Below are 26740 nucleotides of genomic sequence, written 5' to 3'. Positions count from 1 at the left end.
TATCCACCATGCTGCGCATGCTGTAACGGCAGTAGTAGTAAGGAAGTCCTGTCATGATTGTGAAACGATGTAATTGTCATGTGACAAAGCACAACAATGAAAGGCATAAATCCTTTTCGTGAAGGGAGTGATTCACATAGAAATCTGGTAGTAGTTATTAAGAGCTTTGGTTTCCACAAGTCAGTTCAGGCGCAGACTGTTTAAAAATGAGGGGTCTCTTACTGATTAGGACTTCATAAATCTACTCTCTTACGTTGAAGCAGATGCGCAGCTACTCAACGAGTCGGAGACAGAAAAAGGACACATAGTTCTCTATTTCTTACATACAATCTTTGCCATTATACAGGGTGAGTCACGGAAAACGTAACACTAATTTTATTTCGTAAACGGTTTTACATATCGAAAGGAAGCTTTCGGTAACTGATTGTACGCTATGAGGCACGTCCTTCGGTGTGAAATGAAGGCTCTTAACTCTTGTATAGATCGAGATACTGAAGCAAGTACTATTTTTTGAATAGATTGATATACTTTTTTTAAAAGCATCCGAAAGTGCTTGAAAATACTAGTACACTGATATAATTGTTGTTAATTTTGAGGTTGAAACTCTTCGTAAAAGAATCTGAAAAATGTTCTAAACCTGAAAAGCAAGTCGGTCGAAATTGGCTATTGCGTTGTAAACACGATCATGCCAGGCTACGTCTTTGTATCAAGCCTTTCGACTGCAGGAAGTGTGTTGTCTATCGGCAGGTCATTTCTGCTTCAACATTTGTTGCAAGCAGACATGTACACCAACGACGAGAACTTAGAGGAATGTCAAAAAATGCTGTCGAAATGGTAATGGAACACTGTTTAACGAAATTGTAGTTGTTTCCACAAAAACCTGGGAACCTACGCACATTTGAAATAACTTTTCTAAGCCCCATTCGATATGCCAAAAACTAGCGAATGGCTTAGTTCCATATACAAAAATCATAGCTGATCCTGTATCAAATGGCTCTAAGCACTATAGGACTGTTAGGTCGTCAGTCCCCTAGACTTAGAACTACTTAGACGTAACTAACCTAAGGACATCACACACACCCATGCCCGAGGCAGGATTCGAACCTGCGACAGTAGCAGCAGCGCGGTTCCGGACTGAAACCCCTAGAACCGCTCGGCCACAGCGGCCGGCGATCCTGTACCTACGTCGTATAGGAAACGAGGTTTTATCTCAGTAGCGTAGGTATGTCTTGCTCCATCGGCCTATGACGACTTATCATGATATGAGATCTCTGCATAGCGTTGTTTACATCGCAATAAACGACTCTGGTTGCACAGTGTTGTAGCTTTAGCGCATTTTTAGGACCCTTTTCAAAACTTTTCAACGTGAATATTAATAATAAGCCATATACACTGTTACTGTAACTCCAAGAGCTACTGAATTCAGTTATGAAACGTATACGGTTCCATTAAAAAAAGTACTTATTCCATATTTCGGTTGATACCAGAGTTCAGAACATTATCCATACAAAACATTACGTGCCCCTCAGAATACTATCAATTGCAAGAAACCTCGTTTCGATATCTGGAACCGTTCAGGAAATAAAAGGAGTGTTGCTTCTCACGTGACTCAGCCTGTTTAAGCTCAGGTTTCATATGATGAAAAGCGTGGTGGCTGTTCGGGCTGGTTTGAAACGGTCTGAAAAGCTTGTCAGAGTGTTGCAGGACAGGTTGTGCTGAGAAATAATTGTTGAGAAAGAAATCAGATGTGTTGCATTGTTTCCGAGATAATTAGCTCTGAAGTTAGACAATCAGACCGTTGCGAGTGCAAAATCAAGCGGACCGCCAGAGATGGTGTCACCAAACGTGTTCGTTTGGCTGCTTAGAACCGTGATACAGAAATTCGACACCAATCGGCAATCAGAATCGAACCAAAGCCAAAGGCTGAGCAGTCTCGCGCGCTGTCATCTACGCTATGAGGACAACTGACACTCCTTGTATCTGGCAGACCGCTTGAATTTGCGCGCTCAGCAGCCTGATTGCTTAACTTTCATGTTAATGAACTATGAAACGCCGCACTGTATCGATTTTTTTCTTAACAATTATTTCTCAGCACAGCCTACCATGAAACACCCTCACAAGCTTTTGACACTCTTCCTCTTCACCTTGTATATACATAGGGCGTCACTTCTATGGGTCGTCAAGCACTTTTTTTGTTGTTGTTGTTTCAGCAGGTAGCTGCAGTTTCGTTTTTGCAACGTGTAGCTGGAGTCATTCCAACCAAATGCTACACATCAACACTTTACTGAATCGTTTACTGTCGGTGGAAAACGCCGGTTTGTTTCCTGTTACAAACAAAATTTTTTAGAAGGGGAATTAAAAGAGCGGTCTAAATTAGGCTAGTGTCATACTCGATTTATCGATATGTATTAACATGGACAGTAAAACAAGAAAAATAACGAGTACATCAGTAGGGGCAGTGTAGCGCTGCTGCATGGCGGAAGGAGACAGAGTGTGTAATGGCGGAACACGGGACGGAGAAAGAGGGGAAAGGAAGACATGAAGAACGGATGTTTACCGGTCATTCGGTGTCTGTTGTGTGTATTTACTGCATCTGAGGCCGGTTGAGAGCAACAGATACTTGCCACAGTAGTAATACAGGACAAAACAGTCTCACTCGGAAGACGATTTACGAGGTGCATTCAAGTTCTAAGGCCTCCGATTTTTTTTCTAATTAACTACTCACCCGAAATCGATGAAACTGGTGTTACTGCTGGACGTAATCTCCCTGCAGACGTACACATTTTTCACAACGCTGACGCCATGACTCCATGGCAGCGGCGAAGGCTTCTTTAGGAGTCTGTTTTGACCACTGGAAAATCGCTGAGGCAATAGCAGCACGGCTGGTGAATGTGCGGCCACTGAGAGTGTCTTTCATTGTTGGAAAAAGCCAAAAGTCACTAGCAGCCAGGTCAGGTGAGTAGGGAGCATGACGAATCACTTAAAAGTTGTTATCACGAAGAAACTGTTGCGTAACGTTAGCTCGATGTGCGGGTGCGTTGTCTTGGTGAAACAGCACACGCGCAGCCCTTCCCGGACGTTTTTGTTGCAGTTCAGGAAGGAATTTGTTTTTCAAAACATTTTCGTAGGATGCACCTGTTATCGTAGTGCCCTTTGGAACGCAATTGGTAAGGATTACGCCCTCGCTGTCCCAGAACATGGACACCATCATTTTTTCAGCACTGGCGGTTACTCGAAACTTTTTTGGTGGCCGTGAATCTGTGTGCTTCTATTGAGCAGACTGGCGCTTAGTTTCTGGATTGAAAAATGGCATCCACGTCTCATCCATTGTCACAACCGACGAAAAGAAAGTCCCATTCATGCTGTCGTTGCGAGTCAACATTGCTTGGCAACATGCCACACGGGCAGCCATGTGGTCGTCCGTCAGCATTCGTGGCACCCACCTGGATGACACTTTTCGCATTTTCAGGTCATCATGCAGGATTGTGTGCACAGAACCCACAGAAATGACAACTCTGGAGGCGATCTGTTCAACAGTCATTCGGCGATCCCCCAAAACAATTCTCTCCACTTTCTCGATCATGTCGTCAGACCGGCTTGTGCGAGCCCGAGGTTGTTTCGGTTTGTTGTCACACGATGTTCTGCCTTCATTAAACTGTCGCACCCACGAACGCACTTTCGACACATCCATAACTCCATCACCACATGTCTCGTTCAACTGTCGATAAATTTCAATTGGTTTCACACCACGCAAATTCAGAAAACGAATGATTGCACGCTGTTCAAGTAAGGAAAACGTCGCCATTTTAAGTATTTAAAACAGTTCTCATTCTCGCCGCTGGCGGTAAAATTCCATCTTCCGTATGGTACTGCCATCTCTGGGACGTATTGACAATGAACACGGCCTCATTTTAAAACAATGCGCATGTTTCTATCTCTTTCCAGTCCGGAGAAAAAAAAATCGGAGGCCTTTGAACTTGAATGCACCTCGTAATGGAATGGCCAGGTATTTGTCTCTATATTCCTAACATATACTGAATTTTAAGCAGGTTTGCCATTAACAGAACGAAGCACAAAAAAGACGATACACTTTTAGTTTAGCTTTGTTGCTGTCGTTCACGAGTAGCAAGATTATATATTTACAGAGTAATTCCTGACTAAGTAGACAGTCAATAAATTACTTACTTCTTACCAAAGCAATTTTCTGTGACTGATTTGCATTCCAGAATAACAATGAGCTATTTTTCTACTTTATTATTGATTCATCGTTGTGCTCATAACATCAAAAATGTCTTGAAATCTTGTGTAATTCTTCGGGCTTATCCGGCGATCTGTTGATATCTGGAGGTGTCAGGTATTCTGCTGAATATTGCCGCCGTTCAGGCACAATATTTCGACAACGTGACTCGTTTTTTTCATCAAGTGCTACCTGAGACTGTTCGCCAGAGGAACGAGTCTATTATTTATACCCACGGCCTTCGCCCTCCTTGGTCGATTCCAGACGTTCCGTCTGCAGTCCGCTGCTGCTAGAAGCGTCCTTAGGCGTACTGTCTTCGATCCAGCGCACCCGTCCACACGCTGGCGTTCCTTTTTTGGTCCGATCCGGCTCCACGTGTTCTCTCTGCGGGCCGTTCCAACTACCAGCACAACGCCAGCAGACAAACATGCCACCATTAAAGGTTCCTCCTATAACGATACAGGACGCTATGTCATTCGCAATGCTGAACTCAAAAAACACGTCGAGGGACCAATCAAAGAGATTTATAAAGGAGATGCAATCAAACACCACTTTGAAACACTAGAAGACCAGCGACTGGTCCTGCGATTTTTCCAGGGGACAAAAATCCCGACGTGCTTCTACTGTTTCTCCTGCCGTATTTGTTGGTTGAACAGTCCGCGGGTGTATTGCCGGTTCATAGTGTCCAACGGGCACAGTCAAGTAATTTAAGACCAAGGACAAAAAGACGAACAAGCTGATCCCCCAAGCGGTGTATTGAGTAACTCGCCGACTGGACCAACTCCAAATCGAGTCTCACCGCTGTAAATACATACCACCACAGTGCAAGCGCTGCCAACACTACTTCTACTCGAAGAATAATTGCTCCTTTCCCCAAGTAGCATCAAATCATGTATCACAGGACTGAAATAAAACTCAACCCCAGAAAGCTATATGCATCAACCACGAATGTGAACGCCCTGTCACCTGGAGGGGGTGTCCAACGTTCCAGGAATCTCTAGACCTCTACACGTAGTAAGGAGAAGCAGCACGCACCCGGCAACAACAACTTAACCGCCCAAGCTCTACGACCCCACCAATTTTCTATCCCTACCAATACACGCTACTGGCCATTAAAATTGCTACACCACGAAGATGACGTGCAACAGACGCGAAATTTAACCGACAAGAAGAGGATGCTGTGATATGTAAATGATTAGCTTTTCAGAGTATTACCACAAGGTTGGCGCTGGTGGCGACACCTGCAACGTGCTGACATGAGGAAAGTTTCCAACCGATTTCTCATACACAAACAGCAGTTCACCGGCGTTGTCTGGTGAAACGTCGTTGTGATGCCTCGTGTAAGGAGGAGAAATGCGTACCATCACGTTTCCGACTTTCATAAAGGTCGGATTGTAGCCTATCACGATTGCGGTTTATCGTGTGGCGACAATGCTGCTCGCGTTGGTCGAGATCCAATGACTGTTAGCAGAATATGGAATCGGTGGGTTCAGGAGGGTAATACGGAACGCCGTGCTAGATCACAACGGCCTCGTATCGCAAGCAGTCGAGATGACAGGCGTCTTATCCGCATGGCTGTAACGAATCGTGCAGCCACGTCTCGATCCCTGAGTCAAGAGATAGGGACGTTTGCAAGACAAAAACCATGTGCACGAACAGTTCGACGACGTTTGCAGCAGCATGGACTATCAGCTCGGAGACCATGGCTGCGGTTACATTTAACGCTGCATCACAGACAGGAACGGCTGCGATGGTGTACTCAACGACCAACCTGGGTGCACGAATGGCAGAACGTCATTTTTTCGGATGAATCCAGGTTCTGTTTACAGCATCATGATGGTCGGATCCGTGTTTGACGACATCGCGGTGAGCGCACATTGGAAGCGTGTATTCGTCATCGACATACACGCGTATCACCCGGCGTGATGGTATGGGGTGACATTGGTTACACGTCTCGGTCACCTCTTGTTCGCATTGACGGCACTTCGAGCAGTGGACGTTACATTTCAGATGTGTTACGACCCGTGGCTCTACCGTTCATTCGATCCCTGCGAAACCCTACATTTCAGCAGGATAATGGACGACGGCATGTTGCAGGTCCTGTACGTGCCTTTCTGGATACAGAAGATGTTCGGCTGCTGCCCTGGCCAGCACATTCTCCAGATCTCTCACCAATTGAAAACATCTGGACAATGGTGGCAAGCAACTAGCTCGTCACAATACGCCAGTCACTACTCTTGATTAACTGTGGTATCGTGTTGAAGCTGCATGGGCAGCTGTACCTGTACATGCCATCCAAACTCTGTTTGACTCAATGCCCAGGCGTATCAAAGCCGTTATTACAGCCAGAGGTGGTTGTCCTGGGTACTGATTTCTCAGGATCTATGCACCCAAATTGCATGAAAATGTAATCACATGTCAATTCTAGTATAACATATTTGTCCAATGAATACCCATTTATCAACTGCATGTCTTCTTGGTGTAGCAATTTAATTGTCCAGTAGTGTAGTTCTACGTCCCATAGCACTCAGAGCCATTTGAACCATTTGATTTGCAGAGCATCCATGTAGATGTACATGTAGATCGGTATTCGCGATATTTCTTTCAAGTCTTCACGTGAATGTCTTCGCCGACGACATAAGTTTCTACTTACTCAGTGGTTTACAGTACGCTCCACCTCGCTAAAGTTTCGGGTTTCTAGAGGAATAATTTCCAGTCTATCTCTTCGGGATTACAATGTGCAAGCGATCGGTAGCATACTGCTTAGCGCTTGAAAGCGAGAATAATCCAGAAACTGGTATGATATTCTGGCAGATTCCAGAAAATGGTATGATATAGTGGCAAACCATGTGAATATACATATTTTCTTGTAATCTCAGAGTCTGTAGATGGGTGTAGAAGGCACGCAAGGAAGCCGGTAGTGGCCAGAAACAATAACGCCTTTGTGCCGAGGGAAACTGACCGAGACTTTGTAGACTAGCTCACAGAGTCCGAGAAAACTTCCGAATTACGATGATTATGCTCGTTGCTCGCCCTGGATGGCTGAATAGTGAACTAATATCCAATTTGCATTGAGTCGCCTTCGGGACCGCGTGTGTTGCGTGTATACTCTGCAGCAATTTGAAAAGAGTATGTTGTACACTTGAAACTGTGAACGTACGTTCGGGGCATGTGTAACCAACATAACAAAAAAAGATCGATAATCGAATGTACGTTGCGCGCGAAATTTGAAAAGTCACCTTACTTTTTGAACAGCCTTCGTAAAACGTTTTCAAGCGTAACTGACCTGGCGGCGCTCCGTCGGAAACCTAACTTCACTAAAATAAAAGGTCAGCGTTCTATAATGCAACAACTCACTGAAGGTATCCCTCTGGGACCTATACTGTCGCCTTTTCTCTTTATACTTAGTCAGCGATTTACTGGTTCTTCCCCAAATGTTTCTTGCACTGTTTGCAGATAAATGGTTCAAATGGCTCTGAGCACTATGGGACTTAACATCTATGGTCATCAGTCCCCTAGAACTTAGAACTACTTAAACCTAACTAACCTAAGAACAGCACACAACACCCAGCCATCACGAGGCAGAGAAAATCCCTGACCCCGCCGGGAATCGAACCCGGGGTTTGCAGATACTACGACGATTCTGATCAGCAACCGACATATTATTGCAGCAACCTAACGCCTTCAGAGGTAACTTTAAATAACAGAGTAAGGAGCAACAGACAACCACATTCAGTGTAACGCTGAGAAGACTAAAGTTATCCTGTTCACCAGGCGACTTCCCAATCCCCTAGCGACTGAAAACGTAGAACTTCCTTGGCCCGATAGAGATAAAAACTTAAGAATGAGTATCTACAGCAAACGTCTTTTCAGATTTGATATTCACGACATGAGGACTCATATTCTAAGGCTGCCACTCAAATATGTACGCTGTTAACCAGTTTGTCCATGAACAGCGGCACGAAACTACGCTTACTTCGACCAACGGTGGTTCCGGCTATTCTCTATAGTTGCTCAGAGTCCCCAGGTGGGCATGCATCAGGGATTTACAACAAGCACTGCACATCGAGACTCTCCGAGAAGCCATCGAAAGGTCTATATGGAAACTGATAAACAGCATCAACATTCTTCGACTACTGCCTCTCCACTTGGGCTGCATGGGATCAGTTGCTCTGGGAAGATGGCATCTAACTCGGGCTATTACCGAAGTGCCCCAATGAAAAATCCAGTAAAGTCATTACACCTCCCAGAAGGGCTTGAAGACTCAGGAAGCCCGCAGCCCTTCTTATGAGTTAACACAGAGGAAATTATTTTATAACCCCTTCAGTCCAGTGAGCAGTGCCAAGCGCTGATGTTTCGTCTGTTGTCCAATGCATCCTTTCGCACGCTGCCATTCCGTTTTCGGTCCGGTGCGGTTCTAGGTGTTCCCTCTGCGGTCCACACCCGCTAGAAGCGTCCTGCGACGTTCCATCCTCGATCCAGTCCGCCTGGTGATCTGTCTATGGTTCGTTCTCCAAGTCTCCAACCTCAGTTGCTCTTTTGTCGCCTGTTACGTTTTCAGCACTCTGCTTAGTTGCTACCCAGTGTCATAATTCATGAGGTTTCCTGTCACCTTTATCTCTATACACTCTCTTACAACACTGTCTGTATCAGGATATATGTGTCGGAAGTGTCGTTTCATCACTGTTCATGGAATAATTGAGTTCCAGACAATGCTCGGCAATGGCTGGTTTATTTGCCTGTCGTAATCGGATGTCAGTCTGATGTTCTTTGCATCTGATGTCCACTGTCCTGCTTGTTTGGTGACTGTATGACATGCAACTTTGGCAAGATATATTACAATTTCCTGGTTTTCGTAGTCCCATATCATCATTCACGTTTCTCAGTAGTTCTCTTCTTGTGATAACTGAACACATACACTTGACGTTATGCTGCCTGAGAATCTCACTGATTTTGGTAGAAAAAGATCCCGCATAGGGCAGATACGCCACAGTCTTTGTTCCATCTTGCTCTTTTTCTAGATTGAGTGGCAGTGGCCGGCTTAAGGGCCTATTCAAACTGTTTGGTCGTATATCCATTTCTGAAGAACACTGGTTGTAGATGCTCTATTTGTGCTGCTAAGCTATCTAGGTCTGGAAAGGTGAGTGTCCTGTGGCCAGTGTCTTCAGAACTCCATTCACCTGCACTGGGTGGCGACAGCTGCTGCCTCACAGATACACTCCTGGAAATTGAAATAAGAACACCGTGAATTCATTGTCCCAGGAAGGGGAAACTTTATTGACACATTCCTGGGGTCAGATACATCACATGATCACACTGACAGAACCACAGGCACATAGACACAGGCAACAGAGCATGCACAATGTCGGCACTAGTACAGTGTATATCCACCTTTCGCAGCAATGCAGGCTGCTATTCTCCCATGGAGACGATCGTAGAGATGCTGGATGTAGTCCTGTGGAACGGCTTGCCATGCCATTTCCACCTGGCGCCTCAGTTGGACCCGCGATTGTGCTGGACGTGCAGACCGCGTGAGATGACGCTTCATCCAGTCCCAAACATGCTCAATGGGGGACAGATCCGGAGATCTTGCTGGCCAGGGTAGATGACTTACACCTTCTAGAGCACGTTGGGTGGCACGGGATACATGCGGACGTGCATTGTCCTGTTGGAACAGCAAGTTCCCTTGCCGGTCTAGGAATGGTACAACGATGGGTTCGATGACGGTTTGGATGTACCGTGCACTATTCAGTGTCCCCTCGACGATCACCAGTGATGTACGGCCAGTGTAGGAGGTCGCTCCCCACACCATGATGCCGGGTGTTGGCCCTGTGTGCCTCGGTCGTATGCAGTCGTGATTGTGGCGCTCACCTGCACGGCGCCAAACACGCATACGACCATCATTGGCACCAAGGCAGAAGCGACTCTCATCGCTGAAGACGACACGTATCCATTCGTCCCTCCATTCACGCCTGTCGCGACACCACTGGAGGCGGGCTGCACGATGTTGGGGCGTGAGCGGAAGACGGCCTAACGGTGTGCGGGACCGTAGCCCAGCTTCATGGAGACGGTTGCGAATGGTCCTCGCCGATACCCCAGGAGCAACAGTGTCCCTAATTTGCTGGGAAGTGGCGGTGCGGTCCCCTACGGAACTGCGTAGGATCCTACGGTCTTGGCGTGCATCCGTGCGTCGCTGCGGTCCGGTCCCAGGTCGACGGGCACGTGCACCTTCCGCCGACCAATGGCGACAACATCGATGTACTGTGGAGACCTCACGCCCCACGTGTTGAGCAATTCGGCGGTACGTCCACCCGGCCTCCCGCATGCCCACTATACGCCCTCGCTCAAAGTCCGTCAACTGCACATACGGTTCACGTTCACGCTGTCGCGGCATGCTACCAGTGTTCAAGACTGCGATGGAGCTCCGTATGCCACGGCAAACTGGCTGACACTGACGGCGGCGGTGCACAAATGCTGCGCAGCTAGCGCCATTCGACGGCCAACACCGCGGTTGCTGGTGTGTCCGCTGTGCCGTGCGTGTGATCATTGCTTGTACAGCCCTCTCGCAGTGTCCGGAGCAAGTATGGTGGGTCTGACACACCGGTGTCAATGTGTTCTTTTTTCCATTTCCAGGAGTGTATAAATCAGTGTATCTACGTTCGCAATACACACTGCAGCCATACGACGCAACTACGCTTCCTTTAACAAGTACACACATAAGCAGCTTTTGGCCATCTTTTTACAGTTCCATGGTGAACTTAATTTTTGGACTGCATGAGTTAAGATGTTCCAGAAACTCGTTGAGTCTCTTCCTACCATGATGCTGTATCACGGAGGCATCATCCACATTCATGAAGAAGCTTGTCTTTCGTAACTAACCACCTCTAAAACCTCTCCTTCAAATGTCTCTATGAGCATACTGGAACCAATGGAGACAGACGGCTGCTCATGACTACACGTTCTGCCCCCACGTAATACTGGTCCCAAAACACAAAATAATTTGGTCACCATATGCCTAGTCAGGTCTAATAGGCATTTTCACATTTCTCTGCAATCAGAAGTTGTAGCCATGAGTAGCCCTCTGTCTCCAGAGCTTCCAGTATGTTTACGGTGAAATCTGAAGAGGAGTCATTATGAACAAGTTACAAACCCACATGCTTCTTCAGGTATGTGGATGATGCCTCCGTGATATAGGATCATGGCAGGGAGGGACTCAACGAGTTTCTGGAACATCTTAACTTACGCTATCGAAACATTAAGTTCACCATGGAACTGTAAAAGTATGGCCAACAGCTGTTTATGTATGTACTTATCAAAAGAAGAGCAGATGCGTCGCTTGGCTACAGCGTGTATCGCAAACTTAGACACAGTCATTTATATCTGCAAGGTAGCAGCTGTCACCACTCTCTGCAGAAGAATGGAGTTTTGAAGACATCGGTCTACAGGACACACACATTTTCAGACTTGGGTAGTTTAGCAGCAGAAATAACGTGTCTATGATTAGTGTCCGGCAAAACTGGATATACGTCCAAACAGACTCAGAAAGCGCTTCAACCGGCCACTCTGCCACACGATATAGAAGAGCACGATGAACCATAGGCTGTTGCGTAACTGTCCTTAGGGAGATCTGTTTCTCAAAATTCAAATGGCTCTGAGTACTATGGGACTTAACATCCGAGGTCATCAGTCCCCTAGAACTTAGAACTACTTAAATCTAACTAACCTAAGGAGATCACACACATCCATCGTAGCGGTCGCGCGGTTCCAGACTGAAGCGCCTAGAACCGCTCGGCCACTACGACCGGCAGATCTGTTTCTGCCAAAATCTTTAGACTTCTCAGGAAGCAAAACATCAGGTATGTGTTCTGCCCTCTTACTAAAATAAGAGAATTGTTGGGAACTGTGAAAGATGATCTTGGACTAAGAAAACTAGGAATTTATGGTACACCTTGCCAACCCGGCATGTCATACATTCAGTAGGAATTGGAAATCAAATCTAAGAAATATGAGAGGGACACTCGACTAAGACATGCAAAAAAATCATCCAGTGTCGAGCACTGTCTGCAACTATACCATTCCATGAACTCTGATAAAAAATGGTTTCTGACACAGACCCCCAGGTACTAGGAGTTTGTAGAGTCTATAGAGACAAAGATGATGGGAAAACTCATGAATACTGGGTATCAATTAAACAGAGCGTAGGATCCCGCAGTGGAGCTCCTGAAAACGCAACAGAGTGAGCAGCAAGCCTCCACAAAAAGAACTGGGGAGGGAACATCAGTCAGAGCACCAGGCGCACCGGACTGGAGAGGGATTGTCTAAGGATGCTTCTGCCTGGAGCGGACTGCCGACGGAACGTCTGGAACCGACCGTGGAGGGGAAGGCCGTAGGTATAAATACGGGACCCGTTACATTTGACGAGCTGTCTCAGATAGCACCTGAAGAAGATAACGAGTCACGTTGTCAAAATATTGTGCATGAACTACGCTGATATCCGGCAGAATATCCAAAATGTCCAGATGTCCTAAAGTGTTTTCGAAGTAAAGTAGCCAACAAATGCTTAGAGGAAATCAAAAGAAAAGGGAAACAGAAAAATAGTTAAAGAAAACTAATCATATTTTCATTGGGTCAGTACCTTGCTGTAGACGTTAAAAATACCGTTATTTTGCAACCTATGCCGTTCCACTCTGGAAAGGATGCTAGCTATAGCACTCAGTACGTCATATGCCTGTCAGGCGCAGACAGGGCGCACCTGAGGTGAATTTTTATCTCATCATTGTTTTGACATTGTTGTGTGTACACCATATCCTTTATTATACCCCAGAAACAGAAGCCGACGACAGACATCGGACGATCTAGCTCGGTATTTTCAACGTCCATAATATGTTTGCCTGTTATTTTATTTGGAAGAAGTTCACATGCAACTTGGTGAGCGGATGCAGTGCAGTGGCTGCGTCCACCATCCTGTTTCTTCCAAATCACGTGCCTCGTTTTTAAATCGATATCGTCGAGCAGAGATGACACTTCGTTCTGAAGGAAACTGGTGCACGTTCTCCCATTCAATCTGGACCAACTAAACGCCTACCGATAATACCACCCGCTATAAATTGGTTGTCCGTTGGTGTTGGTGATGTGCGTCACGCATCCAACTATGTTTACGGAGGTCCAGTTGTATTTCGCAGGACAATTTGGCGCACGCTTCTTTTAAAGAAACTCAGTAGGTTGGCTTAATACCCACTCGTAAATAGCTGATCGGCCTTGTCTTACAGACACTGCTTACAGATAGTACCAACCCTGCAACTGACGGACCGTAGCCTGACGCAACTAATGGGTGTTCACAGATGTCCAATGGTTTTTGGCGGTAAAATGCATAGCACCTGTGCTTTAGAACATTGACTCGTCCTTGAATAGAGCCCATTTTAAAAACTTAATAGGTTGGCTTAACCCCACACACAAAAGATTTGACTTTGTCGTCCTCTGAAATTATTTGGTGCACTTGGCGGCGGTATGAATGCATCTCTGAGTCTTTCGAAATGCGATGCACCGAGCGATTCGCAATTCCCTATCGAACGTCCTTGTATTAGTGTTTGGTCTCCTCCCCCAAATCCACCAACCAACTAATCACTGTTTCAGTTTCGTACAGTCCTGCTTCGTTGGTGTCTCGCCGGGCGTTAATACCCCGTGGCCGGTCGCCGGTGGCCGAGCGGTTCTAGGCGCTACAGCCTGGAACCGCGAGACCGCTACGGTCGCAGGTTCGAATCCTGCCTCGGGCATGGATGTGTGTGATGTCTTTAGGTTATTTAGGTTTAACTAGTTCTAAGTTCTAGGGGACTAATGACCTTAGACGTTGAGTCCCATAGTGCTCAGAGCCATTTGAACCATTTGAATATCGTAGCAGCACTCGCCTATTATCAAAATAACGTTTGTTACTACGGAATGCGTGTAGATATTTTATTCTGCAGTGCGACGTAGCGGAATGATAACTGAGATGCGTCCACTGCTAGGTTCAGTGTCTTATAGCACTTGTCATATCATTAAATTTTTGTTCGCCACGTCTTCCTTACCCCACTTGTCACGTTTCGTGTCCCGCCATACCGCACAATTTCTGCCACCGCCATGGAGCCGCGTTACTCAGCTCCAGATAGAGTACTGTTATTGTTAGTGTTTTGCTCTTCCTGTTAATACATCTCGACAAATGCAATTTGACACTAGGATAGCTTGGTTCCGCTATATCGAGTTGGCTCGTTAAATTCGACTTTAAATACCTTGTTTGTAACTGAAGACAAAACGACGTTTTTCTTCCACATTAGATGTAGCAGGGAAGTGGTGACGGACAGCATTTGTCTGGCCTGACTTCAGCTATACACTGCAGAAACGAAATTGCAAATATCTGCCGAAAGTCCAGAGATAATTCACTTGACGACTCTCGACTCTTAGGAGAGAGTGCATGTATCAAACTGCTCTTTTTGGGCGTTTGTGTATTCGTGAGTCCTTTCAGACAGACGAACGTACAGGGACGCGGCGGACTGTGCGTACATCAGATATGGAACTATCCTGTAACCTGTAAAACCGGGTCTTCCATATCTGATGTACACACATGTCGCCATCTCCCTGCACGTTTGTCTATCTCAAAGGACTCACGATCGCACAAACGTCCAAAAAGGACTCGAAATGTTGTTTGATGTGGTGGTTGTCTGTGAGAGCACTTGTTTTACTATGGCCGTGCTGCCTCTCGACCGCTTCCATCTGCTTAGACGTACACAAACGCTTTCGGTTCATCGACATTCTGCTGCTCACAGTACGCTGCGTCAGTCTCACAGCCTGCAACACACAAGGAACGCAGGAAGTCGTCAGAGGGACTGTTATTTGTCAGTGCCATTTACCGTGGTAGCGATGCATTTCCGGACACATGTTCATAGGGCCTTTTCCTCTCCATTTTCAGTCAGAAATTCGTCCCTGCAGTTTGTCAGTTTTGTTCACCATATACATACACACAGGGTGAACTTGTCCAACTTCTCTACTATCAAACATAATCCTTCTTCTGAAAAAAACGCCATAGCTCTTAAGGTATGCATTTTAGAGCCGATTTTACGAGATTTTTTTCTTGTTTTGATCCGTACTACCTCCTCCCGAAATATGGAAAGCAAACAGGTTGCAGTAGAAGAGATTTGTTTCACAGTGTCGAAGATGAAGAAGTATTCACAACTATTAAGGTATGCGTTTTAGGGCCCATGTTTACTGGACTTTTTTCTTGTTTTGGTGGGTACTACGACTTCTCTAAATCTTCGACGCTTTTTTTTAACACACTGTATACGTACATAGTGATTCAGATGCCCTTACTGTCATCGTTTTATACAGCCCACAGTTCTATATCTAGCCTTCATATTTTCATATTCTCTCGCTCGCTATGTGCAAACTATTAGTCGTACAGAAAAAATGAGCAGGACCTTTTTATAAGAAATTTAACAGAGTTAAATTTTGTATTGTATACGTTTTCGCTAGAGATCGTAGTTTTCGAGTTATTCAAGAAAAACGTACACAAGTGACCTTCAAACGAACCCCCTCTTCCACACTCGTCCCCTACCTGTTCATGACACTCTGTCCTACGACTGTAGAAACATTTGCGACTGCACGAATTACTTCTCACATTTGACCATTTTTGGTCTTCAGTAACTGGCCTTATTATGCCACCGGCTTAGTCGATCACTTCCTAATTGTAAAACTGAAGTTTGTGTAAATCTTACGTAACAATTTTGTGAATTTTAACAGCATAAAATAAACAATTACATCATTGTATTCTTTAGGCCTGCTTACAACGAAACTACGGTGTTTGTAAGGTTTAACGTTTGTAAGGGTAACGTTTAAAAAAAAAAGACGTTTTCCTTTCATCAACCTCAGGGCTACAATTAAATTAATAATGTCAAAGAAATAGTCGACTATGCTGGTGGCGCAACAGCGCAATCAATAGAGAGCAGGAAAAGTGGAATATGGGGACTAATTCCTGTAATCGGAAATATTGTACAGTGCAAGGAAGGAGTGCCGCGAACAACATAGGGCTACTAGGAACCCTTACTTGTTACAGATGAGTGTGTGGGTTGATACATGCTTGAAGGCCACTTTTCTACGTTTTACTTCGATAATTCGAGAACCGTGGACTGCCCGCATCTCGTGGTCGTGCGGTAGCGTTCTCGCTTCCCACGCCCGGGTTCCCGGGTTCGATTCCCGGCGGGGTCAGGGATTTTCTCTGCCTCGTGATGGCTGGGTGTTGTGTGCTGTCCTTAGGTTAGTTAGGTTTAAGTAGTTCTAAGTTATAGGGGACTGATGACCGTAGCAGTTAAGTCCCATAATGCTCAGAGCCATTTGAACCATTTGAACCGTGGACTCCACCGAAAACGTATCCCAGTACAGATTTGAATTACATTACATTTCCTACAAAAATATACTGCTGATTTTTTGTGTAGGACTAATAGCTTTCGAGTAACGAGCGAGAGAATACGAAAATCTGGATATGGTTTTTTAAATTTCAGACTTAGATTTGCGGGTTGCATAAAATGACATTGGTAGGGACAGCAGAATCACCCTGTGTACAGGATGTCCTTTTTAAGACCCGTAAGACGCGTTTACTCTGGCGTTTCGGAAGATATTTACAGTTTCTCGACTAATTTGCGGCAGCTCTATCGAATGTGCACGTAAAGTTCCGCTTTAGAGTAACGGGAAACAAAGCAACACTTCCGTCGACACAGAGTGCAGCATGAAAGACGCGAAAACGATTTTTTGATTGAACTGATTCCAGCATCACACTACAACAACGAAATTGCAAAGGTCTGCCAAAACATCGAAGATGAACAAGTGCTCTTAGCTTGTAAGGTATGCATTTTAGAGCCCATGTTTAATAGATTTTTGTACTCGTTTTGGTCCGCACTACCAGCTCCGAAAATTTGTCCTTAGTTTTCTGGTTCACCCTGGCTGTACGAAATAAACCTCTACAGTGGTGAAGAAAAAAGTATTAACTATCTGATTAAAAACCGACCATTGCAGACATTCTTAGAGTTGTAACTGGAATGCAGACTGGTATCACACATGCAGTGATCGGTAAATTTGTTATATTACATTTATGAAGATGCGTGGAAACGTAGAAGTTTGACTGACACATAGATTCAAAAAAATAAGATATGGTAGTCTAATCATCACCGCACGTCTTACATGCTCAACGTGTCAGCAAATTAACTTTAGCCTCTTGTTGATTCTATTCGCAAAAAAATGAGCAAGAATGTAAACGGAGCTTTTAACTGCCTATGTTACTGTTTGTGAAAGACGTTCAGATACGGGACTCGTGCTCAACGACGGTAACATGTAGGGTCAACAAAGGACGCAGAGGGCCAGTAGTGTGTAACACGGCCGCGACAGGGACGCGGCTAGTCCCTTAGTGCCAACGAGATTAAGGAAGCTCGTTAATCGATGAAAAAGCCGTGCAATTATGCGTGGAGTGAGGCGGCGAGTGTTTGTACGGGCGGCGCGCCCTGTTTGCCGTGCACTCGGCCAGTCGCCTCGCCTCGACCGCCTCCACTGATCGGCCTCTCTGGCAGCCCGCATCTCCAAGACTATTGCCGTTGCCACCACGTCACACGTACGGTCTTCGCTTGCATTTGTACGCGCCTACGAAGAAACTACAGATGGATCAACTCACCTCTTCCGAAGAATGTGACCTAGTGTAGGGAGCTGGCAATTTTACTGTTTATGACTCCAATTAATTCGTCATGTCCTTTGAGAGAGGAGACCAAGCAAGTTGGCGCGTTCGGGAACAACACGGTTCAAATCCTGTACGTCGGTCCAGATTTTGGTATTTCGTGGTTCCACAAATCACTAAGACGAATGTCCGAATGGTTAGTTTGTGAAGACCACATCATTATTCACTCCAAAACTATGCACCATCCACTGGACGCAAAACGTAATTCTCCTTCCTTCAGGCAAGAGGGGTGCATGGACTTTAATAGCCAATCGATCTCGATACAGGTTTGTGCCTTATCTGCTCCTTTTATAAATACTCGGTAAACAGAAAAAAATAGGGATCATCTTCAAGGGACCCCACATAACTACAAACGTGACAATATTTTAATGTGAATCTATGCAAGAAAAGACGCATTTAAAGCACAGATGGAGAATTTTGTCCTTTTTTCCTTTTTTACGTACTGTCGCATAGATATTCAGCAGTGGGCAATACCTCAAACACCTTTTTTTTTTAAGGCGTAAGGGGTCAGCCGTGTCAACAGTACCCACTTTCACTTTCCGGGCAGAGATTCAAATGGTTCAAATGGCTCTGAGCACTTTGCGACTTAACTTCTGAGGTCATCAGTCGCCTAGAACTTAGAACTAATTAAACCTAACTAACCTAAGGACATCACACACATCCATGCCCGAGGCAGGATTCGAACCTGCGACCGTAGCGGTCGCTCGGCTCCAGACTGTAGCGCCTAGAACCGCACGGCCACTCCGGCCGGTTGGCAGAGATTCGTCATTCACCGTTAGATGAGTGTCGACCGGCAAGGACGAACAAACTGTAAATCGCTGCGTTATCGGGGACCCACCAGCGGTTCCAAAGAATTCTGCTCAGTTGCCACTACGCCAACGCAGTCAAAGGCAGCAGCGTGAAACTCGTCCATCGCGACAAATACGGCTTTCAGTTATTTCCATACAGTGCCCAGTTTCCGCTGCATCCATACCAGGCGCACTCCCTATCCATCTTCAATCAACGTTACTCTATGTCACAAGGAACATAATACTAACCCAGAAACTACATACTGCTGCTAGACTTCCTCTCGTTTTCACTACACTGTAAACGAGACACTCCTTCTCCTTCCTTTTGTTTTGCCTTTACCTCCTACCTATGCGGGCTCGGCACGGTTATTGATGAATTTGGCATTATTAATCTTGTAAGGTGGCCCGATGACTTGATAATGGGCTCATTTCAGGGTAGGGGACATGGCATCGAGTAAAATTATACTCATCAACTATAGTTCGGGAACGCATGGTTGTACTCGTTTACAACACAACTTACCACAGCTAATATTTATTCAGCAGCAACTGTGTAAATACTTGTTTTAAAAATAAAACCGTCATTTCTTGCTGCAACTTAATTTATTTTTTCCAGACGCTTTCCCCTTTTCCTTTCTCTAAGGCATCTACAGTGAAATCTATAACGACACAGTTTTGTTATTTTCAGATTATGAAACAGCTCACATCGTCATTTTTATGTAAATACGTAATTTCTTACAGTTTGCTGTGATCTGCGTTTCCTCTCATCTGTTCTGGAGGTCGCATTATCACTTTAGTTCCCAAATATAAGCACAGTTTTGTATTCCGAACTTTCTCACACTGTTCACCATGTTCCTCCTTCCTTTTTGTGGCGTACTATTACGCCTTTGCCACTAGTTTGAACAAAGTAAGAGCATATGGACTATCAGACCAATTGTGTGATTGGATTGAAGAGTTCCTAGATAACAGAACGTAGCATGCCATTCTCAATTGAGAGATGTCTTCCGAAGTAAGAGTGATTTCAGGCGTGCCGTATGGGAGTGTCGTAGGACCGTTGCTATTCACAATATACATAAATGACCTTGTGGATGACATCGGAAGTTCACTGACGCTTTTTGCAGATGATGCTGTGGTATATCGAGAGGTTGTAACAATGGAAAATTGTACTGAAATGCAGGAGGATGTGCAACGAATTGACGCATGGTGCAGGGAATGGCAATTGAATCTCAATGCAGACAAGTGTAATGTGCTGCGAATACATAGAAAGAAAGATCCTTTATCATTTAGCTACAATATAGCAGGTCAGCAACTGGAAGCCGTTAATTCCATAAATTATCTGGGAGTAGGCATTAGGAGTGATATAAAAGGGAATGATCATATAAAGTTGATCGTCGGTAAGGCAGATACCAGTCTGAGATTCATTGGAAGAATCCTAAGGAAACGCAATTCGAAAACAAAGGAAGTAGGTAACAGTACACTTGTTCGCCCACTGCTTGAATATTGCTCACCAATGTGGGATCCATACGAGATAGGGTTGATAGAAGAGATAGAGAAGATCCAACGGAGAGCAGCGCGCTTCGTTACAGGTTCATTTAGTAATCGCAAAAGCGTTACGGAGATAATAGATAAACTCCAGCGGAAGACTCCGTAGGAGAGACGCTCAGTAGCTCGTTACCGGCTATTGTTGAAGTTTCGAGAACATACCTTCACCGAGGAGTCAAGCAGTATATATTACTCCCTCCTACGTATGTCTCGCGAAGAAACCATGAGGATAAAATCAGAGAGATTAGGGCCCACACAGAGGCATACCGACAATCTTTCTTTCCACGAACAATACGAGACTGAAATAGAAGGGAGAACCGATAGAAGTACTCAAAGTACCCTCCGCCACACACCGTCAGGTGGCTTGCGGAGTATGGATGTAAATATAGATGTAGATGTAGTTAGAGCTATTTGTTCGAACACTGTGCTTTTAACAACGTAAATATTGTAACTACATTGCGTGTTTCTTCCTCTTTTGTTTGTTTACCTACATGTTGTGAACCTAACGAAGTATATGTTCAAAACCAACTTCTATACATGATTATCTCTCTCTCTCTCTCTCTCTCTCTCTCTCTCTCTCTCTCTCTGTGTGTGTGTGTGTGTGTGTGTGTTTGAGAGAGAGAGAGAGAGAGAGAGAGAGAGAGAGAGAGAGAGAGTGAGCTGAAGAGTGTGTATGTGGTTCTATTTTTCTTAATAGTGTGTGTGAGCGGTGTGGAGGGGGGAGAGTGGTTGGTGCTTGAGTGTTGAATATGAATGTAAGAGTATAACACTATTTATTTATGGTTCATCTATATTTTTTACAAACTTTTGCTTTAAAATTTTCGAATATTGGTACTACATTTTCTGTATATGCAAAGTAAAGTGTACTATACTGGAGATTAGCCCACCCGGTTAGCCGTGTGGTCTAACGTACTGCTTTCGGGGCGGGAAAGCGTGCCGGTCCCCGTCACGATTTTGCCCGGCGGATTAATGTCGAGGTTCGATTGCCTGCCAGTCTGTGGATGGTTTTTAAGGCGTTTCTCCACCTGCCTCGGCGAATGCCGGCTGGTTCCCCTTATTCCACCTCAGATACACTATGTCGACGATTGCTGCGCAAACACTTTCTCCACGTACGCGTACCCCATAATTACCTCGCCACGCAAACATTGGGGTTACACTCGTCTGGTGTGAGACGTTCCCGGGAGTGTCCACTGGGGGCGAACCGCACAATAACCCTGGGTTCAGTGTAGGGCGGCGGTGGGGTGAGGGGACTGCTGGGGCCTGTTGTGGGGTTGTGTACCACTACGGGCTACTGTGGGGACGAAGCCTCTCCGTCGTTTCTAGGTCCAAAGTTCAATAAATTACAATACAATACAGTACTGGAGATTTTTCTTTTCATTTTCTCATGACTTTTTGTATGTAATAATGTTTGCGTGTAAGAACTGTCCATGTTGTTATAAATTTGACAATTGTAAGAAATGGTCACGCTTAGGAGCAATGTAAGAAATAGGTGTTATATAAAAGCCAGTATGCTTTTGTTTGAAATGAAAGTGGCTTTGGGGAGTGGAAAAACTGGCAAGGGCGAACTGACGCGCTGTCTATAGCAAGCGCGGGAAGTCAGTCACACAGTCTGTAGGCAGCAGTGATTAAGGCAACACCCTTGTCGAGCAGGAGAACTTTTGCCTGCAAATTTGCACTAAACTTCCTCGGATGAAGACCGCAAATGGCTTACGCATAGAAACACGTTTTTGGGATTGTATGTAAAACTGAACGACGCCAAGAATAGAAATTGAGCCTATACAGCAAGATACGTAGTAGGCCATACTGTAGGTAGTGTCGGCGTCATAATTGCTCGCCACACCCAAGCCTACAGACTCCAGATAAGATTGTTTGATATTTTACTTTTGTTCAGCGTGAACCATTAATTTAAACTGTGTTTTATTACTTTTTTTTAATTTAAAGAAACTGGTTCACGCTGTTATTTCATCCTAATCATACACCTATATAGGGTTCCACCCTGATGTTTGATTAATCCGAGTATTCTGTTTTACGGACTTATGAAGTACCAAGTTAACATAAAGAGGCACTATTTAAATTGTTTTTCTGTAAATAATGAGAACGTTTTCTTAACTATTGCATAGTTTTATAGTAAAAGTTTGCTTATGTAAAATTCAATCAGAGTGGAGCCAAGTTACTAGAATCTGTTAAATGACTATACAGAATTAGTTCAAAGAATAATAACTTGTGAAAGTAAATTCCAGTAAAAAAGAGGTTTTCTTGAAGTGAAATTTTCAGTATAGAAAGTGTGTGCTGTAGTATCTAAGTATTTAAGTTATGAAGTTCGTTGATTATGGAAAACGCTTTTCGAAAGATCCCGCCTAGCAAAAATTTTTGTAGTTTCCTTGAGGTTATCTACTGGGGTTTTTCACTTTTAAAAAAGTAATGTATAAGGGTGTAGTAGTCAAAAAGAAGTTCCAGTGTATGTACCAACATTGTTTACGCAGAGTAATATTTATCTGAAGAAGCAACTTAAACAGTAGCATGAAAGTACGCCAAATTCATACTTCTGTTATTCCAATACTTCACTGTTTCATTGCCTAGATGGGCTGGCGACCATTTTACGTATTTTATGCCACTAAATGAACTTGGAACTGTGTTGCCTAGCTTCAATATAATATTATTCATACTGCGTTCCTATCTAACCGCTGGGTAAGATCTTAGGAAAATAATTGAATAATCTGATTTACTTGTCCATTAGACACAACACACGGTCTAATCCTGTGAAAACGGTAACGCTATTGATTAGCTTTCCGTATGAGCAGGACTACCCTCACATAGTGTACTTTATTTGGAAACTAAACTAAATCGTAGTAAGAAGGTTATATGTGGCAACACAGAGACAGGGTTTTCTGTTATTTAGGTAATAGCATACTAAATTATAATAGTAACGGTAGGGTTATAATAGCCGTTAGAGTGTGGTTGAAAGCTTTAGTGACAGCTAATCTGACTTTTGAATTCAATGTTCAGTGGAAGGGTTCATGGATAAGTGAGTGAAAAGGTGTTGGCTGGTGTTGTTATTATATCGTACTGTATTATTATTATTATTATTATTATTATTATTATTATATTACTCCTCTTTGGGAGCGTCATTGTCTTGTTTTATCTATTAGTCTAAACAGTGAATTGTTTGGCGTATACACTTTCCTGTATGTGGTAATTACCTTGCAGGTTTAGGATGTGTTTTTTATTGTTGATTGTAATTGCTTTCACATCTTCTTCTCTAGTGGTTGGTTTCTGGTTATGTTTGAATGTTATAGTGATATGTCCCATACTTCCTGGGTCTCATGTGTTCGTTGTATCTGACATCAAATGTTCTACCTGTTTGTCCTATGTATCTGCCTTCACAAGTGTTACACTGTAGTTGATATACACCTACTTTCTGGTGTACAGCTCTGTTTTTTTATCAGTTTTGGGATGTATTTTTGTACAGAATTGTCTGTTGTGTATGCTATGTTTATTCCCTGTCTTTTAAAAATGCAGGTGAATTTATGTGTGATTTTGTGTTTGTATGTCATTGTGTGCCATCTTGTGTTTTCTTTCATCTTTTTCTGATTACTCCGCGTGGTTGTTATGGTACTGCATGTTTGCGTTTGGTTCTGTTGTTGTGTTGTGTGTGGTTTGATGCTTTCTGCTTTTATTTTATTTTTAATTTTGTTTTTTAGCTTTGTGACTGTGTTACTATTGTAACAATTGTTTTTGTTCTATCTGCGTTATTTTGCCCAGTTCTGTTTGGTAGTTTTCTTTGGTGAGTGGCACTGCGTTGAGTTTATGGAGCATGCGTCGAAGTACTGCTTCCTTTGTGTGGGTGGTTCGAGGATTAGGGAATGATAATGTCCGTTCCTGTGGCCTTTTGGTAAATTTCAAACATATGCTTATTGTTTTTTTAGTGTTATATCCAGAAAGTTAATTTGGTTATTCTGTTCCTTTTCAATTGTGAATTTTATATTCTTATATACTTTGTTGATGTCAGTATGTAGTTTTTCCATTTTTGTTTGTGGTTCATCTAATAAGCAAAAGATGTCGTCCATATACCTGAACCAATATAATATGTTGTATTCTTTTGCTACTATTTTTTTGAAAACGATTTGTTCAGTGTGGCTTACAAAAATATTTACTAAGGTTCCTGAAACTGGGCACCCCATTGGTAATCTATCTTCTCATAAATGAAGTTCATAATCGAACTGGAAGTAACTTTGTTCTGTTATGAGCTTTATTAATGCACATATTTCCTTAATCTGTTCTTCAGGGGGTTGACTATAAACCTTTAGGTTCTTACCTATGATTTCTATTGTTTCTGGTGCTGGTATGTTGGAATAGATCAACCACAAACAAAACTTGAAAAAATACATACCGACATCAACAAGGTAGATTAAAATATAAAATTCACAATTCGAAGCGAACAGAATAACCAAATTAACTTTCTCGATATAACACTTAAAAAACAATAAGAATATATTTGAAATTTACCGTAAACGCCAGTCCTCGAGCCACCCACACTCACAAAAGCAAGAAGCACTTCGACACAGAGACATAACCAGAAAGTAGGTATATATCAACTGCAGTGTAACACTTGTGAAGGCAGATACATAGTACAAACAGGTAGAACATTTGATGTCAGATACAAAGAACACATGAGAGCCTGGAAGTATGGGTCAAACCGCTCCCCATTTGCAGAACACCTAAGAGAACATAACAGCAAACCAACCAGTACAGACGAAGACATGAAAATAATTAGATTCAACAATGAAAAACACCTCTTAACCCTACAAGACAATTACCACATACAGAAAACCAAATCAAAAAGAAAAAACCTGTTGAATGATCAAGTACACATGCCAGACAATTCTTCTTTGGAGTAACAGATAAATTAATGGAATAACCCTCCCATAGAGGATTAATATAATAATAATAATAATAATAAGATTAATAACAATACCACCCAACCCCTTTTCACTCACTTATCCATGAACCCTACCAGAGAACACCGAAACCAAAAGTCAAATCAGCTGTCACCAAAGCTTTCGACCACACTCTAACGGTAGTTACAATCATATTCAACACTTTACAACAAACCACCAACGACCTTCCACCTCTAGCCCCCCCCCCCCCCAATCCGCCCGCTTACAAACACACTACAAGAAAAAGCTGCTTCACACAGACTATTAAAAAAAATTGAACCACATACCCACTTTTCAGCTCTCTCTCTCTCTCTCTCTCTCTCTCTCTCTCTCTCTCTCTACCTCACACACACACACACACACACACACACACACACACAGAGAGAGAGAGAGGGGGGAGAGGGGGGGGGGGAGGTGCGAGAGATGTATACATCATGAATAGAAGTTGGTTTTGAAGAGATACTTCATTAGGTTGGCAGCATGTAGGTAAACAAACAAAAGAGGAGGAAACACGTAATGAAGCTACAATATTTACGTTGTTAAAAGCACAGTGTTCGAACAAATAGCTATAACTAGTGACAGAAGCGTAATATTACGCCACAAAAATAGAAGGAGGAACGTGGTGAACAGTGTGAAAAAGTTCGGAATACAAAATTGTGCTAATTGTGCTTATCTTTGGGAAATTAAGTGGTAGTGGGACCTCCAGATCAGATGAGATGAAACGCAGATCACAGAAAACTGTAAGTAACTACTTATTTGCATAAAACTGTTTGATAATCTGAAAATAACAAAACTGTATCTTTATATATCCCACTGAAGATACCTTAGAGCAAGAAAGAGGCGAAACGCGTCTGAGAAAAATAAACCAGGCTGCAGCAAGAAAAGGCGGTTTTATTTACAAAACAACTATTTCTGTGGTGGCTGCGGTGTATGATCACGCGAACAAACTTGTTAGTTCTGTGTAAATATTCACGCTGAATAGTCAAAGCTAGGACAACTTTAAATTCCTTTCCACCGGTGGTTTCATTAGCGCAATTTATCTGTGTTGCTTATCGGGTAAGGTTTGACATTTAAATGAACTGCGGCTTAAGTACTTTCATTTCACTAGCTTTTTATGGTATTATAAAAAATACCGCAGCAAGGTAAGCGACATGTGGTGCAGTAAGCCAAATGTGCTTCAATTTTTACCAGTGTTCTGAACCTTTATTCTAACAAAATGACTAAAATGCAACTTGTCACTTAAACGGACTTTTTAGTTTGGAACTGACGATTTTGATGAAGACCTCAGGGCCACACATATTTTCTTGGCCTTGTAGGCTAGAAACACTTGTCAGGAAATTTAAATTACGATCACCCTATGGAATATAAAACAATTCCGACAAAGAAGATCGAGATTGTTTTATTCTCATTCCTTCGTATTTTCTGGTAAGTAGTCACCAGAAGTTTGAAATATGTGTGAATATACGCGTACTATTCAAGAAATAAAACAGAT

Source organism: Schistocerca cancellata, chromosome 4, assembly GCF_023864275.1.
Source record: "Schistocerca cancellata isolate TAMUIC-IGC-003103 chromosome 4, iqSchCanc2.1, whole genome shotgun sequence".
Lineage (NCBI taxonomy): Eukaryota > Metazoa > Arthropoda > Insecta > Orthoptera > Acrididae > Schistocerca > Schistocerca cancellata.
This window is presented reverse-complemented; position numbering follows the sequence as displayed.